Source organism: Aulostomus chinensis, chromosome 19 (genome assembly GCF_037954235.1).
Source record: "Aulostomus chinensis isolate RoL2024-O1b breed Wild chromosome 19, RoL_Achi_v1.0, whole genome shotgun sequence".
Classification (NCBI taxonomy): domain Eukaryota; kingdom Metazoa; phylum Chordata; class Actinopteri; order Syngnathiformes; family Aulostomidae; genus Aulostomus; species Aulostomus chinensis.
The window spans coordinates 16,612,194-16,631,734 of NC_141338.1; the positions used below are offsets into that span (position 1 = coordinate 16,612,194).

The 19,541-nt window shown below is 42.6% G+C and overlaps 1 long non-coding RNA gene across 1 annotated transcript; it reads right to left on the bottom strand.

The window, feature by feature from the left end:
- Positions 1-9: 9 nt before the first annotated feature.
- LOC147244234 (uncharacterized) lies at positions 10-3,250 on the bottom strand. The gene is made up of 3 exons (XR_015110447.1): positions 2,608-3,250; positions 1,151-1,236; positions 10-457 (listed from the first exon to the last, which is right to left on the bottom strand). It is a non-coding gene; the product is annotated as an uncharacterized LOC147244234 (long non-coding RNA).
- Positions 3,251-19,541: the final 16,291 nt, after the last annotated feature.

The window sequence follows — 19,541 nt, forward strand, 5'->3', positions numbered from 1 at the left end:
TCAACCCAAGATACCTGATCTCCAGGGGTCACCTTCACCTCCACCTCACTGGAGGGTAGGAACACTCTGGTTTTACTTCTACAGTGCAGCCTGGGTAAAACTGCAAAAGGAGGCTTCAATATGCTGATAATCTGTCAATCAGGATTACACGTTGTACGAGCGGCGACTGTAATAAAGGGCTGAAATAAAGCAAATCCTGCTAGGCTGTGAAGCATCATTGAGCTGAGGGTTGCTGCCAAACTTCTGCCATGCAGTCTCAAAACGCTGTAGCAAATGTGAGATCAGACTGACTTTATGACTGGTTTGGAGCTTGTCCTCCTTTCTTCTCCTTGCTTCTGTCTGGGAAACTGTTTTTTTTTTTAACTTATTGATCTCTATTTTTCTCCACCTTCCTTTTTCTTCTTTCGTGCCAGGCTGCCTCTCTCTCTTTTGGAACACTGAAAACTGAAAATCTCACCTGTGGAGGGAGAAAATACACTTCAGTAAAAGGGAGACAACATGACAACAAGGAATGAGGAAAGAGGGCTTTTTTTTTATCATTTCAGTGTGAACACGTTCCTCTGCCCCTTCTCTGTGGAAGCATGTAAAAGACGAAGAAGAGAGCAATCAGCAACTTTTTAGCAGCACCCGTCTCCGGAGGGTCAAAAGCCTGAGATCCCCATGAAGCTGAAGCAATTTCAGACTGGACCGTAACCTTAATGCAGACAAAAACCTTTATTGTGCTGCAGCTATGACACAGCTAGCCCTGAGCTCCCCAGACAATTTTTTTTTTCTCAGCGAAATATAATTCGAGCATTTGCTGTTGTCCAGGCTGACCTTTGAGAGCTTGTGAGGACAGAGCCAGGACAGTGATTGTTTTATATAGAACCCGGCACCCACAGGCAAACACTTTGAAAACTAGAAGGGCACTCAGTAGAGCAGATACCTCCGCCAAGGCCCCCACAGTGCTCTCATTTAATCAAACGCTACATAAAACTATCCATAACTGTCTGGCCATAACCCAACACCTCATAGCTATCACAGCTAACAAAGCTAGCAACAAATGGATGAACAGGAGACTTTAACTGGCTTGCTGTTTGAATGAAAAGGGATCAGAGGTTCGTTCAAATCTCCAAAATTTTAAAAGATAGAATAACTTTTATTCACTTACGTAACTGCTTGGTAGGTATATACAGAGGAAGAGGAGGATTCAGCTGAGACACATCTCTTGAACTCATCTCGGTGATTCAAAAGCTCCTTGAAGACAGGAGACTCTGCTGAACACGATGATGATGAATTATAGCAAGTGTTTGTTTGAGAAATGCAGGGAGTTAAATAGTCTCACTTTTATTTTCCCTCCTAGAAAAACTGATGCTGGATTAACTAATTATTTTGGATATTTCACGCTTTGATGTTGTGACTGTGAATTAAGCCGCAGTTTGGCGTAACATAGCACACCCCTATGCTGGAACTTTGTCTTTTGTTAATATGTGAGTGTATCTCCAAAATAAGACAGAATGACCCGTTTTCCTTCACTCAATCGGCCGAAGGTAAGAAGAAATGTAATAAGCAATCCATTCCTACATGTATTATTAGATGAAAAGAGAAATATTGAAACTAGCTTTGAGAGGTTAGCGTGAAGGCAGTCTCTTCATTTTACCCTTAAATTCATCTCATGATATATTTACACAGTTAATAGATCAGAGGTTTTCAATATTTGAGGCAGTCTAGACAGTTTCATGGGATGCTCAGTCAATGAAGGTGGAGGAATATTAGGTATTAAAACGCAGAACAACCAATTTGGTTAGAAATGTGGATAAGAGACACTGTACTTTTGGAGGAAATGTACCAGTTTTCTTATTCATACAGAGTCAGAAACGGTTAAATGAGGGAAGTTATGTAAAATAATATTAGGGTAGCTTAGCTAAATAGCTGACTGTCAGTGGGGTCAAATTACTACTAAGGATTCCTTTGAAGAAGAAGGAAACTAGAGGGACAAAGGTCACAATCTAAACTGAGATTTAATCACAAGGTACAAATGAAAGCATGGGGTGAAGAACAGTGAGTTAAATGGCTAAAAAATAACAGAAAACAATAGCATAGCAAAAGAAAAACAGATGGGACGCATGAAGGGGGAGGCACTGGGAACGCGTCTGTGACTGACGAGTGCAATTAGCTAACAGGTGAGTAACTGAAGAAAGGCAGGAAACAGGAAGTGAAACAAGAAGACAAATGAGGGAGAGTACATTTAAAATTAAATTCGGACAGGACCTTTGATTTGGTAACAAATATTTGTACGCGGCTTGTTCACCTTTCACAACTATCGTGTTAATCATGGCATCGTGAGTTGAATTTTTCTGAAACCTTGGAGAGTTGTGTCGTATCAAATAACTTTCTCTGAAATGTCGCCAGTCATTTTTTTCTTAGTGATTTTAAATGTTTCTGAAAATACTTGCCTCATATTTTCAATTGCATTTCCAATTTTTACATTTACATTGCCAGCTATTTAACCTCAGTGACTTCTGGATGCTGAGAGTAACGTTAGCCAAATCAGCTTACAAACGTTAGCCAGTTTACTTGTTAGCTAACGTGGCTACATACATAAAAGCCCTGTCACAACAACCTTACCTGGTCAGGCAGGTGTGACATTATTTTCCAACAGTTTTACATATTTTACGTATATAGAAATCCAGGAGGAGAACAAGCATTCTTTGACGTCGGTGTTGCCAGAGCCTCAAACAGAGGTGTTTTCATGTGGTTTTGGACTTGAAAGACAAGCCTTTCCTTTGCACCACTTCACGAGTTCCACTGCAAGGCCACAGTTAAAGAAAATTTGTGTATGCACCTTATGACTCAGATCTGTTTCGAAATCTCCTCGGCCCATGCTCAACCACCCTGCCAAATGTTATCGCAACTGGCACTGTAGTTTCGGTGTAAACCTGCTTCCATTTAAAAAAAACAAAAACAACAACAACAAAATAGACAGAGGTAATGAAAAGAATAAAGCCTGCTTTGGAAATGTCACGACAGTCTCCAGCAGATTGTTTACTTTTGTGGTCTTAAAAGGCCAGACCTCAGTCATCCATCAAAGCAATATGTTTCATTTAGAGAATTGTGTTCAGTTAGAATCCAGTGTTTTTGTCCAGTTAACTGAGACCTGTCAATAGAGAACCAATTCATCAGTGCCGCTCCGCACCACTGCAAGAGTGAAGATAAATCTAATTGTATAAGTGGGATTATGGAAGTCTAGGTAATACAAAAATCAATATGAGATGCAAAAAAAAAATACACAAACAAAGCAAAACAGTCTGATGTCCAGACTCGACAGGCTTGAAGAAGAAAATCCATTTAGGGACCTCGGGACACATAATAATTCAAAACTGGGGGATTAATTCCTGCGTGCTATTCTGGCTGACATATACAGTCCTGAGGCCCCACATAGGTCAACATCGTTTTTATTTTTTTATTTCTTTACACTACCATCTTGGGAGAGGTCTAAGGCCGGTGCAAAGCTCACTAGGCAGTCATTTTCACCCTGCCAAGAAAGGTTGGTGCCATTTACTGATAGCAGCTGCCAATTTGAGGATACAGGGAAGAAAATATGCCTGAAAACACAGTGGGCGAGATAGAAAATGATATTCAACATCTAGACTCATGCTAAAATGCCTGGGGTGAGTGAATGCAAAATAAGCACAGATTGGCTGCTTGAGTAATATCTCCATGACTGCACGGGCAGTGGATGAAGTTGGGCAGTTTAATGATAGACTTTATATACTCACTGACTGCAGCATTTCTAGTTAACCACTGCTTGGAATTAATGCAGGTGGGGGGTTGGGTTGGGTGGGGGTGATAAATAGGTTAACCGCGAGGCGTGCATGCATAAATGCAGTTTAAGTATATGGGTCCCATGGATAAATTATAGGGCTGTAAATTGGGAGAGGTGATGTGTCATGCTGAGAGGTTGCAAACATGCAGCAGCAGTGAATCCTGCTATCTGACTGATTTAACAGGAGCCGACAGAGAGGGGAGAGGCGGGGCCGAGCAAAAAGGAGAGTTTGGGGACACTGCATACAAAGGAGTGAAGGTGTTGAGAGGTGGCAGATAGGCAGGAAGATAAAGGGATACTGAGCGAAAGAGGGTCCTTTTGGAAGATGGCCGACAGCATTCTTATACAGGGGGAGAGGAAGTCACTGAAGCGGAGGAGACGCTGTCTGCTTTCTTGCTTCTCCTGGAGCTGACACCTCTCCCCACAGAAAGGTCATCCTCCTTTTCCCACTTCCCCAACTACCCGACTGCCACTCACGAATATCTCAATCAATGCAATCCGTCTCTGGTTGAATTTCTTACTTTTACAGGCCATGACAAAAACAGAGGCCTCGCATCATCAACCCAGTGATATGATAATTGGAGGTTTCAGGGGAAGTGCTCATAGCTGGGCCAGTTCCACAATCAAGTCCAATTGTTCCCCAAACTATCATCTCGCCAAATTTGTTAAAAATCCATCCCCAACTTTTCCAAGTTAGGAAAACAGACAAACCAGTGCTACGGCCTATAATAGTTACAATTATGTCCTAAAATGTACATCTGTACTCATAAATCTAAACATATGAATGCAAAGCGATATATTTCTCTCAGGAAAATGTGGTTTGACAGCAAGAGGCTAGGGGAACACGCTGTGGACTGCTGCAAATAGCAACTCAGTAGTCCTGCCAGTGCAGAAACCAGTCGGCCTGCATTTAATCACAGTGACATATCTGATAATTTCTAAGAAATGGATGAAAAACTACAAAATCGTCCTATTTAGCAATGTTAAAAATGCGATTAAAAACAATCCTGGATCCGCCCCTTTTATCCGGATCCGCTCCAAAAACTAATGGGTTCTTCCTTGGCCCATGCCTCATCCTCTCATTGAGAAAATTGGACCTCATCCTAATTCAACACCTTTGATACAAATTTGAGCCTGACTGCAAGCCAGGCCATTATCAGCCAGCATCAGAGCCTGATATAATGATTCTCTCGTGGCTGCAGCTTGGTTTTAAATTATTGCTGAAAATCCCAGAATCTTTAAACAACCAACTACCAGTGGCCATGATGGTTAAAGAATGAACATTTTCAGTGTGTGTCATGTTCGGGGCTCATATACTGTTGGACGTAGTGTAACAAAAACTAAAAGCAGGACTTGAGAGAGAACTCAGGAAACAGAATGTCAAGCTGAAAGGCTAAAGAAGAGGAATGTTGTTTTCTGGAACATTTCAGAAAATCTTTCAAAAGCCTCGCACTTGCATCATCTCCCAAATGAACTGGCTCTCTTCTCTGACAACAGGCAATGGCCATTTCTCTTTTTGAACACCTAAAGCCCTGTTAAATGAACACACACACACACACACACACACACACACACACACACACACATATATATATATAAAATCTAATGATGTTTACAACTAAATAAACTAAATATTGGTGGAGCAATGTCCTGTTCCCCCGTCAATCAAACCTTCTACTTTTCAATGTGTACCCCGTCAACAACCAGCTCTCATGTTTCGGTTTACTGTACTGGTAACCATACCTAACATTAATGGCCATCATATCCAGGAAAGCTTTGCTAAGAATAAATAAAAGTACAAGAGAATCATGTATGGAACTCTTTGATTAAAGACATCAAGAAAACACTCAATTCAAGGGTCCGCGTCTCTGCGGAGGCTCTGGCACGCAGAGCTACCACAGCCCTGTCGGAACAGCTCTTCCAAAAGTTACATCTGAGAAGAGACACGCCAGGAGAAGGACATACAAGAGCTGCCATGATAGGAAATGACACGATAACCATCCTGGTGGTAAATGCATTGACAGGTTTGGACCTCACTGCAGAAAATCCGGTGTAAGAACATTGGAGATGTTGCAGTAACTTCAACTATCGCAGTAAGGACAGGTTACCACCTTCTGTCTGAAAAAATACGGGACACCTTGGCCATGTCAAGCCCAGGAGACATAAATCAAGACGGGGTCTAAGGTTCTCCCCCGACAGATTTTTACTGTTGGGCATTTCAATCTCTACATCGTGGATTTTTACACACCAGTTTGTTTTCATACAGCAAACTTACTCTCAACACAACTGGAAAGGAAATTAAGAGTTTTTGTACTGAATACATTCAGAAGAGTAGATCAGAGCTGGATGGTCAAAATGAAGTATTTGGTATTTTAAAGGAAGCATGAAAACTGCAAAGAAGCAGGTAAACCACAGTGATAACTCTGTTGTTGATGCTGAAACCAACCCTGCTGAAACTAAGATTTAAAGATAAGAGAACTCGTTAAAAACTCACTTTATTTGTCACAAAGGAGTTCATCTATGAAAACAGCCATAACGGAGAAATGAAGACGTTTCTCATTGAGGGGGAGCAATTATGTTGTTTTGCCGTCTTCCTCCTGACCCATAAATGTTGCTGCAATGCACATAGAAGAAAGCCCCGCAGGCTGTTTCAGCTGGATTTTAATTTTTATTGGTTTTACCAGTGACATCAAGGCATCCTCGACTCCCATACATTGGCGTGCGTCCTGCATGCACACAGCCCTGTACTTGCCCCCCCCCCCCCCACCCATCTTTGTGAGTGGTACTGCTGCGAACTGGTCGCTTCATAGTGGAACATCATGCAGTCCCTCCCAGAAAATGTTTCTTTTCTTTTTCAAGTGTGAGGGGAAGTTAACTTTGTGTAGCTTTCATAAAAGAAACAGGCACCAGGTAAGGAGTTGAGCAAAGAGGCAAAGGAAAAATACCTTCGTGTTTGTTTGGTCACGCCACTTCAAAGCAAACTGTTTCTCTAACCAGTACGAAGCTGGATTAGGGGCCAGCCTGAAGCTAAAGGAATGAACTGTTTCTACATTACTTGATTGTGTATAAGCTGGAATTTTTTAACATTTCATCAGTGTCCCAGTTGGGTTTATTTTGTGTTCGCAATGGGTCAGTCGGGATGCTAGTTATGTTCTCGACTTGCGCTGAGCTCACGCACCATCAAAATGAGGAGATGGTGCTTGGCCGCGCGAGCTAGCCTACGGAAATCTTCAGAATTAACACTTGGAGGAGCGACAATAATTCAAGCCTATATATTGGATTATATTCATATATTTTACTCTTGTTTTTATTGGAACCTGTCTGAATCAAGAAACAAATCTGTTGGTATGCCCAAGACGAGAGGTTTGATGTTCTCCAGCCTTCCATACGTAAGTATGTAAGTCCCATTCTTGTTGACGATTACCTCAGGAACACCTGGAGGGAATCACTTCAAATTTGCCAGAAACGTCCGCTGGGACTCATGGATGAGCTTGAAAGATTTTGATGGTAAAATAAAGGTCACTGTCACTTCAAATGAAGACATTACCTCAGGAATGTCACAGGAAATCTCCTCAAAACATCCACTGGGATTCAAGGATGACCTGAAAAATGCTTTGCGTTAAGGTCAAGGTCTCTTTGAGACACACACACACACACACACAACATGGAAGCATACTGTGATATGCAATAAGTATGTTCTGATCAGAAAACACACAGGCATACAAACGTCTGTATGCATAATGTCTGTAAAATGGTAGAAACATGGTACAGTTGAATGAAGATGGAACAGTCCTTGATTGTGGCGTTGTCCCGTCCTGAATGTTGCTTCAGGCCGTGATGCACGACAGTAAATACTTGGCTATTCGGATCTATATCTGTAATTTGTTTTTTTGTGGGCAGACACTCATGAATACTGCTGGCCAAGTCTCTGTATCCTGCAATGATGAACCTGTAGAGAGTCAGACTTATGACATTCAAACATTCAGATTGAATTCTTCTCTTTGTATAGGAATTTCATCTGGTCTCCTTTCTTTTAACTTTCTTGGTTTAATCTTCGCGCAGCACAGTGGTGCAGTGGTCAGCACTGTCTCCTCACAGCAAGAAGGTTCCAGGTTCCAGTCCCGGCTCCATCACAGGATCTTTCTGTGTGAGTCTCCATGTTCTCCCTGTTCCTGTGTGGGTTCTCTCTGGTACTCCAGCTTCCTCCCACAGTCCAAAGACATCAAGAGAGGACGAGGCTGATTGATACTCTAAATTGACTGTAGGTGTGACTGTGAGTGTGAATGGTTGTCTGTCTCTATGTGTTGGTCCTGTGATGGACTGGTGACCTGTCCAGGGTGAACCCCGCCTTTCGCCTGAAGGCTGCTGGGATAGGCTCCACCCCCCCCCCCCCCCGCAACCCTTAACAGGATAAGCAGAAGAAAATTAATGGATGTTTTATCTTCATAATTGGTCTGTAAGGATAAGAGCTGGTCTGACCCCAGGCCTTTGCCCCGAGGCTGGGAGTGAACCTGGCGTCTTCCAAAAGTTCTTTTATGATCGTAAATTTGTTCAAATACTTACTGTTAGTAAAGCTTACGACCCCAGCGTTATCCTGTTGCTTAGCTGTGTTGTGCCGGATGCTCCAACTAGGTGTTACTGGTAGCGTCCGACATCACTACTACGACTGTCTTCGAGAGGGGACTGAGATGTTCTGGGGGAGCCGACTCATCCTCATCTCACAGCCAACCTTCTACATCTGGGGTGGACGTCCAGTAAAGTGTCCGATGTAAGCCGTCCCTGAGTCTCCAGCCTGTTTCTTGTGTCTGACGAATTCCCTCATCGCACAAAATTCCTCTATACTCTGCAAATGCTTGTGAAAACTCTTGTTTTCATTGTAGACCCAAGGAACACTTGAATGTTTCACAACTTTGACCTGTTGTATAAGGAGGTTCTCTAACACCTTCAGGGTTCATCCTCTGGCCATCTTGAATATTTTTTTTCAGAATTTCACTAAAATTACACGAAAAGCTAGACAGAAACAAATATATACCCCTTGTGGTATTACTGAAAATTCATGGTTTCAAAATTATAGGAAGGATTTATCCATTTGGGACCATGAATGCATCAGTAAAAAGTATTCAGGATTTAATCCAGACCAACCCCTACATCCACTCTGCTAGCAAGACTACAAACTGAGGCAAATTGCAATGAAATTACATTTGCAAAAAGAAAAAACAAGGCCGCTAGCTCACTATTTTATTTGTGATTGTTTTGGAAGCTTGTTTACAAGTGTTTATGGCTTAAAGCGAGGAACATTTCATTAAAACTGTCATGCCACACTACATTTAAATTATATTTTAGCTTGGAGTGGAAATTGTTATGTGCCTGAGAATGTAATGATGAACCGCAGTAACATTGACCACAGCAAAACTCTCAAGGCCTCTAATTTGACTCTTCATGCATTTCTCCTACATTCCCTCATGAATCAGTAAATGCCTCTCAAGAAGTTTTTTCATGTTGCAGTGATTATATTTGTGTTTGCCTGTGTACTTGAGCAAGGTTTATATCTATATGTACGGATATATAGATCTTTTTTTTTTCTTTTTCAAATGTAGCACAGTCTGTCAACCTGGTGTCCACAACAACACCAAGCCAGATCCGCCCACCAGCTCAGGAGGTCCACATGCTGGCTCAGACGCCAGCCGCCTGTCCACTCACCTACTTAGTGTGGGTGCTTTTAAGTCACTTCTGAATTTGACAAGAAATCTGGCAGTATGCAGTTATGCAAAGTTCAAATTGAATTATAAGACTTCTGGATTGCTTAAGCTTTTTTTTTTTTAATACCATTCCTTTTAGCTTGTCAGGTCAGTGAATTAGCCTGGTGGCTCAGTGTTTGTCACATGACGAGGGCGAGGAATAGACACAAATGCAGATGGACAGGCGAAGGGAGTCCAACCAAAAGTATTTCATTCTGGAAAAAAATATGCAAAGTACAAACAAGGGACTCAAAGCAGCGAATGAGGAGCAAATACAAAGTACAACAAAAAGGGGTCAACAGGCCTAAGTCCTGGACGCGGATCAAAGAATCAACGAAACTCAAAACTCACATGGGAGAGTGAGGAACACAAGGGGGAAACAGGAGACAAACACGGACACGGGATACTTGAGACTTGCGGCACACAGCGACCACAAGAATGACAAACCACACAGTGATCCTGACAGCAGCACGTTGACAATGAAGACAAACAACGGACCGATGCAGGCAAAGGGAAACACAGAGGACAAATACACTGGGCAAACGAGACACAGGTGGTGCAGTCACACAGGTGAGACACATGAGGTAATCACAGGCGGGCGCACAGGAAAACAGAACACAACTACAAAGTAAAACAGGAAATACCAGACAGGGATCGTGACAGTTTAAGCAGTGTTGTGCATTTGAGCCCTGGCTGTCCCAGCTTTCCTTATTATTTCTATTTTTTCCTACTATTTCAGTTTTGTTTTGTTGGGATGTTTCTAAGTGGGGAATGGGGACGAACCCACCCACCACCACCAATGACAACGCAGGGTGAGGATGTGGATAAAGTACAGTGATGAAATTCATTCCTGAGAAATTGGAGGATGCTGATGGATCCTCCAAAATAACATCCATACGGAGTTGAAACAGCAAGAGGATAAAGCTTGTTCCAGAAAGAGAGGGACTCTAGGTTGGGCTTTTACCCACCACTGAATACGGAAGGAGGCTGGGGATAAAGAACAATAAAGAGTTGTCCTGCTTCCTGTTCGACAGGTAGGTGACAAACACCATAGTTTTGCTTGTGCTAGCCAACATTTGGCTTTTCCTTTTCCTTGCCAGTGTTTAGCTTGTCCTAGCTCACGTTTAGCTTTTCCTAGCGCATGTTTAGCTTGTCCTAGCTCACGTTTAGCTTGTCCTAGCTCACGTTTAGCTTGTCCTAGCTCACGTTTGGCTTGTCCTAGCTCACCAACTGCTTCTCTCTGCTCCTCAGAGGATGGGTTAAATAGAGGGTGAATTTTTTTATATAATAGCAGTTCATACTTTTTTGTCTTCTAAAAAAAAAAAAAGATAGTTATCTCCATCATTTCTCACAATCTGAAAAGATGTGTTCAACATAAAAAACATTTTTCCTCAGGAAAGAGAGGGCAACTAAGATAATGGTGCATAAAAGAGACACTAGAGAGTGAAAACAGCACAAGTAAAATAACCAAGCATTACTGCATGAGGAGGAGTACGGTTGTATGGCATATCAGTATAGATGGTCATTGACACACGACCAGATAAAGCTTTTCCTGCACACTAGTTTGCTTGTTATCATGTGTCGGTACACAAAACCCCAGGCTGCTGCTATGTTTTATTGTGCAGCCAGAAAACAGCAAGTTGTTAAAAGTCACTTTAGTAAGAGTTATAATTCCTGTGCTCGATGAACAGTAAGTTGTCCCCTTCGTCAGGTACTCTCCCTGGATGTTCAGGGTAACGTTTACCTTTCAGGGCCGCAGGACAAAGGCTTTTGGAAGCCTCCACACCGGCCGCAGCAGTTCTCCAGAGGCATTATGTGTGTTTGTCATGTTGTCCATCCGTTCGTTCCATTCTTGTTTTCACAACATCTCAGGAATGCTTTCAAAAGAATTTCTTAAATTAGGCACAAATTTCCACCGGGACAAAAGAATGAACTGAAAAGGTTTTGGTGGATGAAGGTCAAGACTGGTGTCACCTCACCTGAACGTGACATGCCAGGAACGCCTAAGAGGAACTCCTTCCACTTTTGCACGAATGTCCACTGGGACTCGAGGATGAACTGAAAAGATTTTGGCTGTCAAAGGACACTCTCACCTCAAGAGTGAGAAATGTTTTGGTGGTTGAAGATCAAGGCTGCCTCGACCTTAACCCCAACCCGCGGAGGAGTACAACCGCAATGCAGTATTTCTAGTTTTATACGCTTATGTCGCCTGACTCATTATAAATCCTAAATCTCATGAACTCTCATTGTGCTCTCTTGTATTTAAAATCTGTCACTGCTGCCGACCTACTGCCATGAGCCCCTTCGCCTCAAGGCAGTGGTGGCGGTGGCTCTCAGGCTGAGGTTGGTGTAAGGCATCTAGATAACATCTGTGACAGCAGGTTTACTCCCACAGCGGTCTACCAAAAGCTGTCTGCCGCAGCTGTCACCCTCCTGGCATTTGCACCTGGCGGAAGTTTGCTCAGGTATTTTTAGACGGATTATAAAGGGTAGAGGGGATTTCCTCAAAGATTTTCCTTCAATTCTCATCCATGGAGGCCTATGACTTTTTTTTTTGTTGTTTCCTCATTTAATGTCGTAGTGAAACACTTGGTTTGTCATGTTTTAGGATGAGTGTGAGAGGGACTTATGTTTGTGAGTCCAAGGTGGACCAGACTATTGAACCAGACCTTGTTCAACAAGCCTGTCAGCAATTCAGGATTTACCATTGTATACAAAATCAAAAATAATCAATAGATTAACTTTGATTTTACTGGCCCACAGGTAAAATGGGGGGTGGAGTGTTGTTTTGTCTTTCCCTGCCCTTCTAATGTCTTATACAGCATCTTTGAAAACATTATCAGCTGATATGAATTATGGGCCCGGCATAAAATTTAATGAAGGGCTTGTTAGAGGCTTGTTGTTATAAAGATTTAAATCAGCCCGAAGCCCAAGTAGTTCTGTGAATGGATCCATAAAAGTGCCTCAAGTCTGTATCCAGCTCAACCTTCTTTAATGGACCCGAAGGTCAATTTAGTCAGAAAAACAGTTCAATATTGCTATTGTAATGTAAGCACACCTGGAGGTTTGTGCTGAAGGATTCAGGATCTTCATCCTCCTCATGATTCATAATTTAGTCTTCATCTCTGTGATTCAGTCACAAAGTAGCAAACTACTAATAGGAGGTAGATTGGTGTTTGCAACTGTGAAATTCACGTGCAGTTAGAATTGCTGTCTTCCAAAAACAATAAACCTGTACATGTATGATCCTGAAAAGATTTAAGATAAAGAAAGAATCAACAGCTTAAACCCCCACGTTTGGCTCAGTGTCCTGCTGTTAGCTCCACTGCTAACGTAGACAGCTGCAGGACGAAAACACCAGTGGTAAGTCATACTCAACATCTGGGTTAAAAGAGAATTGCCATAGTCGCTTGCTACGTAGCCATTGTGTCTGCGTTGTTGTCGTAACAGCACGTTACCGTGTTGTGTGGCTGCATGTGCTTTTCTCAAACTATATGTTAGTTTCCCTCATTTCCAGGCAAATAGTCAGTAAAATCCAAGATGCTGTCCATGGTCCTGAAATATGTCAGCTGTTGTGCAGCAGCAGGTTGTTTGATGATACTGTCCACGGTGCACAGTCCTCTGCACTCCTGTGTCCATAAGTTGCCCCTCGTGCCACACTTGTATCCCCCTACACCCGACAGGCTGTATTAGGACCCAGCATGGGTCCTGGCCCCCTCTGCAATCTGCCATCTGCTCCTCGCTAGGCTGCTAAAGCTAAGGAGGGCTTAGCCATAATTCTCTGAAAAGTCATCTCTACCAAACACCTGAAACGACTGTTGGATGTGTTGTTGTTGTTTTCATTTTTCAAGTGTTTATTATCCTGGGAAACATTTCAACGTTACATCGCTGTTACGTTTAAAACTGGCCTGAGATTTTCCATCAGGTTTAGATGACATCACACTACAATTCAGGCCGATCACAAACAGATGAAAACAACACAGGGAAAAAAAATATCACTGCTGAGAGGCAGTTTAGTGTGACCCAGTTTTAGCATTCACGTTTGTATATATGAAGTTCTATTGGCCAAAATATTTCTTTTTGTGATGTAGTAGTCGTGTAATAATTCCTGAACTATAGCAATGAGAAGGCTCTGACCTTAAAGAGATACTTCACCCGAAGTTTTGATTTCAAGTCAACTGAACTTAGATATGTTGAACAGAAAATATTTTTTTCCTCCTGCATGACTTCTTGGTGAATCCAGAATCCGGAGCACCTTCGCCCTGTACTTGTTGCTGGAAGCTAATGGAGACCAAGGATAAACAGCAGTAAAACGTCAAATTCCAAACTGTCAAACGCGTCGTCCAGTATAATCTGTAACCTGATAAAGTGTTCTTTATCCAGTCGCACCCTCAGTATTTTGGAAACGCTTGGATTTGAGCCTTAAAGAAATCAAGTCAAACAGCTTTGGTTCTACACGCGTGACATTGTAGTGGTGAGTGTTTACACGTGAATCCCACCTCCCAGGACTCAATCACCTGGATGTGGCTCTGCACAAACAAATGAGAATTTGAATGGTTTTTTTTTTAATTGTAGCAATTTACTTAATTTTAAATGAATGCGTACTTTGGCGTAAGCTAACAGGTGGTGTAATACAAAAAAACAACAACTGTCGAGTGCTTATTACGTTTCTACTGAAGCTGTTAAAGTACATCTTTTTAGCTATTAGCTATTAAGGAGGCAGAGCTTTTAGATTCGACATTCACGTACTTTACTGGCGTTATTGGTAGGGCCAACGCCTTATTTGTGAGGACAAATAGTCAGGGTGCATTAGCATTCGTGCAAATGAGTTCACGTGTTCGCATGAATGAAAAAAAGCTGCCTTGGCCTGTCACCCTACACCTTCCTCTCTCCCTGTCATCTCTTCAGGCATGCAGGCGCTGGAGCGTGAAGGCAAGCACTGCTTTTCTCCTCATCGGCCATGCCAGTCGTCTCCTCTGGTGTCCTGCAGGCAGAGCGGCAGCCTGCAGACGCCAGAGAGAGAGAGAGGACAAAGGCACAGACAAAGAAGTTATGATGACAAAAGTGGCAACAAATTACGGACGTGAGGGGAGCGTGCTGCCCCGTCGGAATCAATCTGTTGTTGACTTTCACATATGTGTGTGTTTCTGTGGGCAAGAGGGGAAAAAAACCCCATCTTCGACAAAGAGAAAAAGGAAGGCGAGGACGGGGGAGTTTAGATTTGGTGCCAGCACCCACTGACGGATAAGGCTTCAGTATTTCTGCCCTCTTTTTTTAATCACACTCTTCCCTTCCCCCTAAGAAAGCTACAATGCCTAACAGAATTAGACATGAATCTCAAGCTTATCTGTTTGGAGTGATAAACCAAAATAAAAAGAGAAGAGAATCAGAGCCGCCGTATGCACTTTGATAGGGAGTCTAAAAGGAATCGTCAAATGACGGTGAACATGACAATTACAGCCTCTAATCAACAGTAAAAAAAACATCATCTTTTTCATCATCCTGTTATTCATAATTGATATTTCACTGAAAAATACATGAAAACACTTGACATTTGTAGTTTTAAGTCAGATGATTTATTCCTCTGTTTATTTCCTCCGGATGTACTGTAAGATGGAGAGGACTTGAAGCTCATTCGGGATGTGGTCCGGCCTTGAATTCAAAAAGCCCCTCATGGTTACCAGAGACAGATTCAGACAGCGGCCTTCTAATATGCAACAGACCACTGAATGGATTGTAACTCATGAAAAGCGTATGCACGGGAGGAACGCGGCCTTTTAAAGAGGAGCGGAGTCAGACGTTGTTATTGTTCCAGCGCTACGCACCTGTCTTCTTCTTTATTTAGCTTCTTTGTGTTTGTTCCACACGCCAAACAAGTCCGACGTGTCCTCCGACATTTGGAAAGCAGAAAGCCGACATTATCTAACGTATGCAAGAGCCCAGACAAAGAGAAAAGTTATTTCCCAACTGTCATATATCCGTGGGATATGTCCCAGTGGCTCTAATCTACATCCAACTTTCTCTCTCTCAGCTCTCGGAGGGATCGGTCCAACACGCCAAATACAATGTTTCTGCAACGTCTTTGTTTTCTCATTTCATGCTCTCATGTCTCCTTCCAAGAACTAGGAGCTTATCGCCGTGGACGAGCCAGGGAGAGTACCTGGCGCACCACTTAAATCGTTACAAAAGATTCAGCTGACTCCATTTGTCGGATTTCAACCAGCAAAGTCGCATCGAACAAAGAGAGTTTAATATCCACCCTCACGAAATTCAAAATTCGAAATTTTGAGAAATTCAGCTTATAACAGCTTTATTAAGGATGGCTTTATCTGAAAATGTAATCAGGAAACCAAAAGGATCAACCCTCTAATGACTGACAAAAATGAAAAGTATTTCTCTGGAAACAGCTGCTGATCAGCAGCAGGGATTCACCATCACACTTTCCTTGCAGTTAGCAATCAATGTTTTTCTCTATCAATTTAAAAAAAAAATCCTTTGAATAAGATCAAGTTTTCTTTCATCCTTTGTTTCTTTCTGTTTTATTTCTAACCACAGGGCTCACCTCAGTCTTGGGTGACAGTGTTTTGCAAGTTCAAACAACAAGAGCAAGCTCCGTTCACGCATTTTTAAAATGTTCACACTCATAGTTCACAATTCTGAATTTTGAACAAAGTTCAAGGTCACAAATAAAGAAACCAGTTCACGTTTGGAATGAGCTGCTCATCCATCCCATCCTCACTTCCCACCCCATCTGATTTATACACCACAAACCACAGACTGCTTTTAGAAGTCAAGAAAATCTCATGTGAGCCTTATGTTTCATCACTTATGAGCAGAAAGTGAACTGAGGGGGCGTGCTCAAGGTTTACCTCAAATGATTAATTATTCAACAATCGAACTGGTTAAATATCGAATTTGAGTTGTAAAAGTAGAAAAGCGAGGTGAGCCGATAGCGCGGGGTGTGTCGTCGAGACGATGTTTGTTGGTGTGATGATTGTTGTTGCTTCATTAATAGTAGAGCAGCTCAACGCCAGATTAGCCTCCTCACCCTTGACCTGGAAGTCAGGAAACAAAAACTGAATGATTTTGAACACCGAATTGGTGCAGCATTTTCGTCTTAACTGCTGGATTATTTGTTTGTGTTTATTCACCCCCTCATGAACATGGACTTTCGAGTACTCTCCTCAAGTAAAGACAGAGGGGTTTTTTTTGTGTGGATTGTTACGGGCAAAAATCCTTGATGATGCGGAAGGCTTTCTTAAAAAATGCGATGGGATATGTGGGATTTTTATGCGATGAACTTGCGGGAATTTGCAAAAGCTGCAGTTTGATTATAAAAAAAAGGGGTATCCCCCGGTGCTGTGTTCTCACTGGGCTGCGACCTTCACGTAAAGAGTCATTTCTGAAGACTTCCTATGATAAGCAAGCGTACTACCTCACAGAAAGTGCTGGGAATCATTAAATTCTTATCTTTTTTTAAATTTCACACCTAAACAAACACATGGCTCAAACTTACAAAACCTTGATGAGTCAAACAAGTTCCAAACTTATTTTTGTTGGCAAATGAGACTGATTTGTGGACTTCATCATGTCTTCTTCTCGGGGTTTGTAGCTTTCCGATGATGTCACTTCACAGCGTTCCCAAGGCAACAGGAAGAAAATGGCTGCTCTTGTGTGAAGGAAATGCAACATTTTTCAACTTTCTGCAAGGATTTGTGTGACAATTTTGCAATCAAAATGCGGGGAATATGAAATCATGCAAGCCCCGCATTTTCACGCATTCTGGTGATTTAGGTGGTGAAAGTGCGGCGTCTTGAAAAAAATGGGGCCCCTGCATAAAAGTGCGGACTTTGACTGGTTGTGCGTGGAATTATGCGATGGCATAAACACGTTTTTTTCTGGAGGTACTGAATGTTGGCAGACAGTTTAGGAATCTTTCAGGCAAGAATGTTCGTGTTTAAATGAAAAAGAAAACAGTTTGTTGGGTCATTTGACACTAGACTTCTCTGTAGAGGTTAATAGGAGATATATTATGATTCCTCTCGCCTAAATCAGCTCTGGGTGCAACTGCTTCACGGCGGTTGACAAACTACCTTAAAGGTTAATTACTACCATCAAGTGTGGAACAAGCAATAATCTGCTTGTACTCTATTTTCTGACTTGATGGGATTTTTGTGGCATCAGGAGAATCTTAACTCTTGAGTTGCAGAAGCCTGTAAGTGGTTATTTCTGTCTTTAGTTGGGCACTTTTGCATATTCTTGTCATGTTCCTTCGCATTCGCGTTGGGTTTATATCACATCTTTACTTGAAAAACTGAAGCTGAGTTTAACTTAAATTTCATATGTTAACCTTCATACAAACATGGGTTTAATGCAAGGCTGTCTGTGTGTGCGTGTGTGTGTGTGTGTGTGTGTGTTGGGAGTTGGGACGTGGGGTGCAGGCAGCCGTTGTCTCTGCCAAATAGGGCGCCAACTTCAAACTCACTAGCTTGCCCTTCAGCATTTTATATGCCATAACCACTGTGGCGTCCTTCTTATAAATATCATAGGTCCTACCGCAATAGTCTGCAAGGCTTTCCAAAAATACAGGGCCTCATTAATCTTGAACTGCAGGGTCTGCTGGGTCCATATTAGGCCGGATCACACCGTCACAAATATGAGCTACACACAACAGGGAAAAAGAGCCACATGCAGAGTGTGAGGCAGGCAGGAAACAGGTTAATCGAAAGAAAAGGAAAAGGCTTGCACTGCTACCGGCCGATTAAAATTGAAAAGGCTTATTTTATGTTCTGATGTATCTTCTCCACATTCTCCACCTTTAAATTGCTTAGTAATGTAGGGGGTGAATAAGGTGACGAGTGTGCAGCCTTGTACAAGGTCAGCTCAACAACTGGACTCTGACCTGAGCTCAGTCCTACAAATCAAACTTTACCAGTTTCAAAGGTTGTTTTTTTTTAAACTGCATTAGGTTTCCTGTCCATGACTTTACCCTCCACCCTCGCAAGCCCTCCGGGGTCTGCTGCAGACAAGCATCCGCAATGTGGGATGTTGCAATTGTAATACTTGAGGGAGCTGTCGGAATAAATATATCTATAAATCCATAAACTGTATATATACTTGCACAGTGTCCCACTAATATCAAAAAGGTGTGAAGTGTGAGAGACAAAAAGTTCAGTCTCATCTGACCGTTAAACTGACCTCAGGGATTTTCTACGTAGCCTCCTGCAAAGATAGTGATGTCTTGTGAGTGGGATTCTCTTTGCAACTCTGAGACTGCTGTATCTAACTGTGTATCCTCTGTGTTTCTAAAGACTCAGACATCTAGAGGTCTGTCAGGGTCTCCTGTCACTGCCCTCACTAGTCCAGCTACAGCTGTGCCATGACAAACTCCTCACCACGTTCAGTGCAAACCCGACTGAAGCGAATGGTCATATATACAAATTCAAAGCAAAGAGCTGAAGGCGTGTGACGCATCTCACATGATGCAATCCCAATTTATTATGGCATGTCAAACCACTGCAGAGATAAACAAGCTTGCCGACTGTGAAGCCTGGTTTATGCTTCTGAGTCGCGGCAATGGCATCGTGGCAATGGCATCGTGGCAATGGCGTCGTGGCGATGGTGTTGCAGTGACGGCGTAGACCCTATGCTGTCATTGAGCATTCGAAGTTCTGCATTGAGGGAACGTGTTGCTCTGCAATTCACCGCCAAGCCGCTAGGGGGAGTGGCTGTGTCTTTGTACTTGCGGACCTCCTCAATAACCCTTTCTTTGGCTTGGTCCATTTTTGCGTGTAGCTCTCACCACAGAAATTTAAAAAATGGTGGTGTTATTGTGCTGACGTTCTGAGCGGACCAATCACAGTCCTTGACGTTCATGACGCAACACGTAGTCAGGATTTTTTGGAGGTGCACTTCAGGCTACGGCGTAGGGTCCGCGTAGGGGTCTGCGTTGAGGGCGTAGGTACGGCATCGCCGCAACCCAGAAGCATAAACCAGGC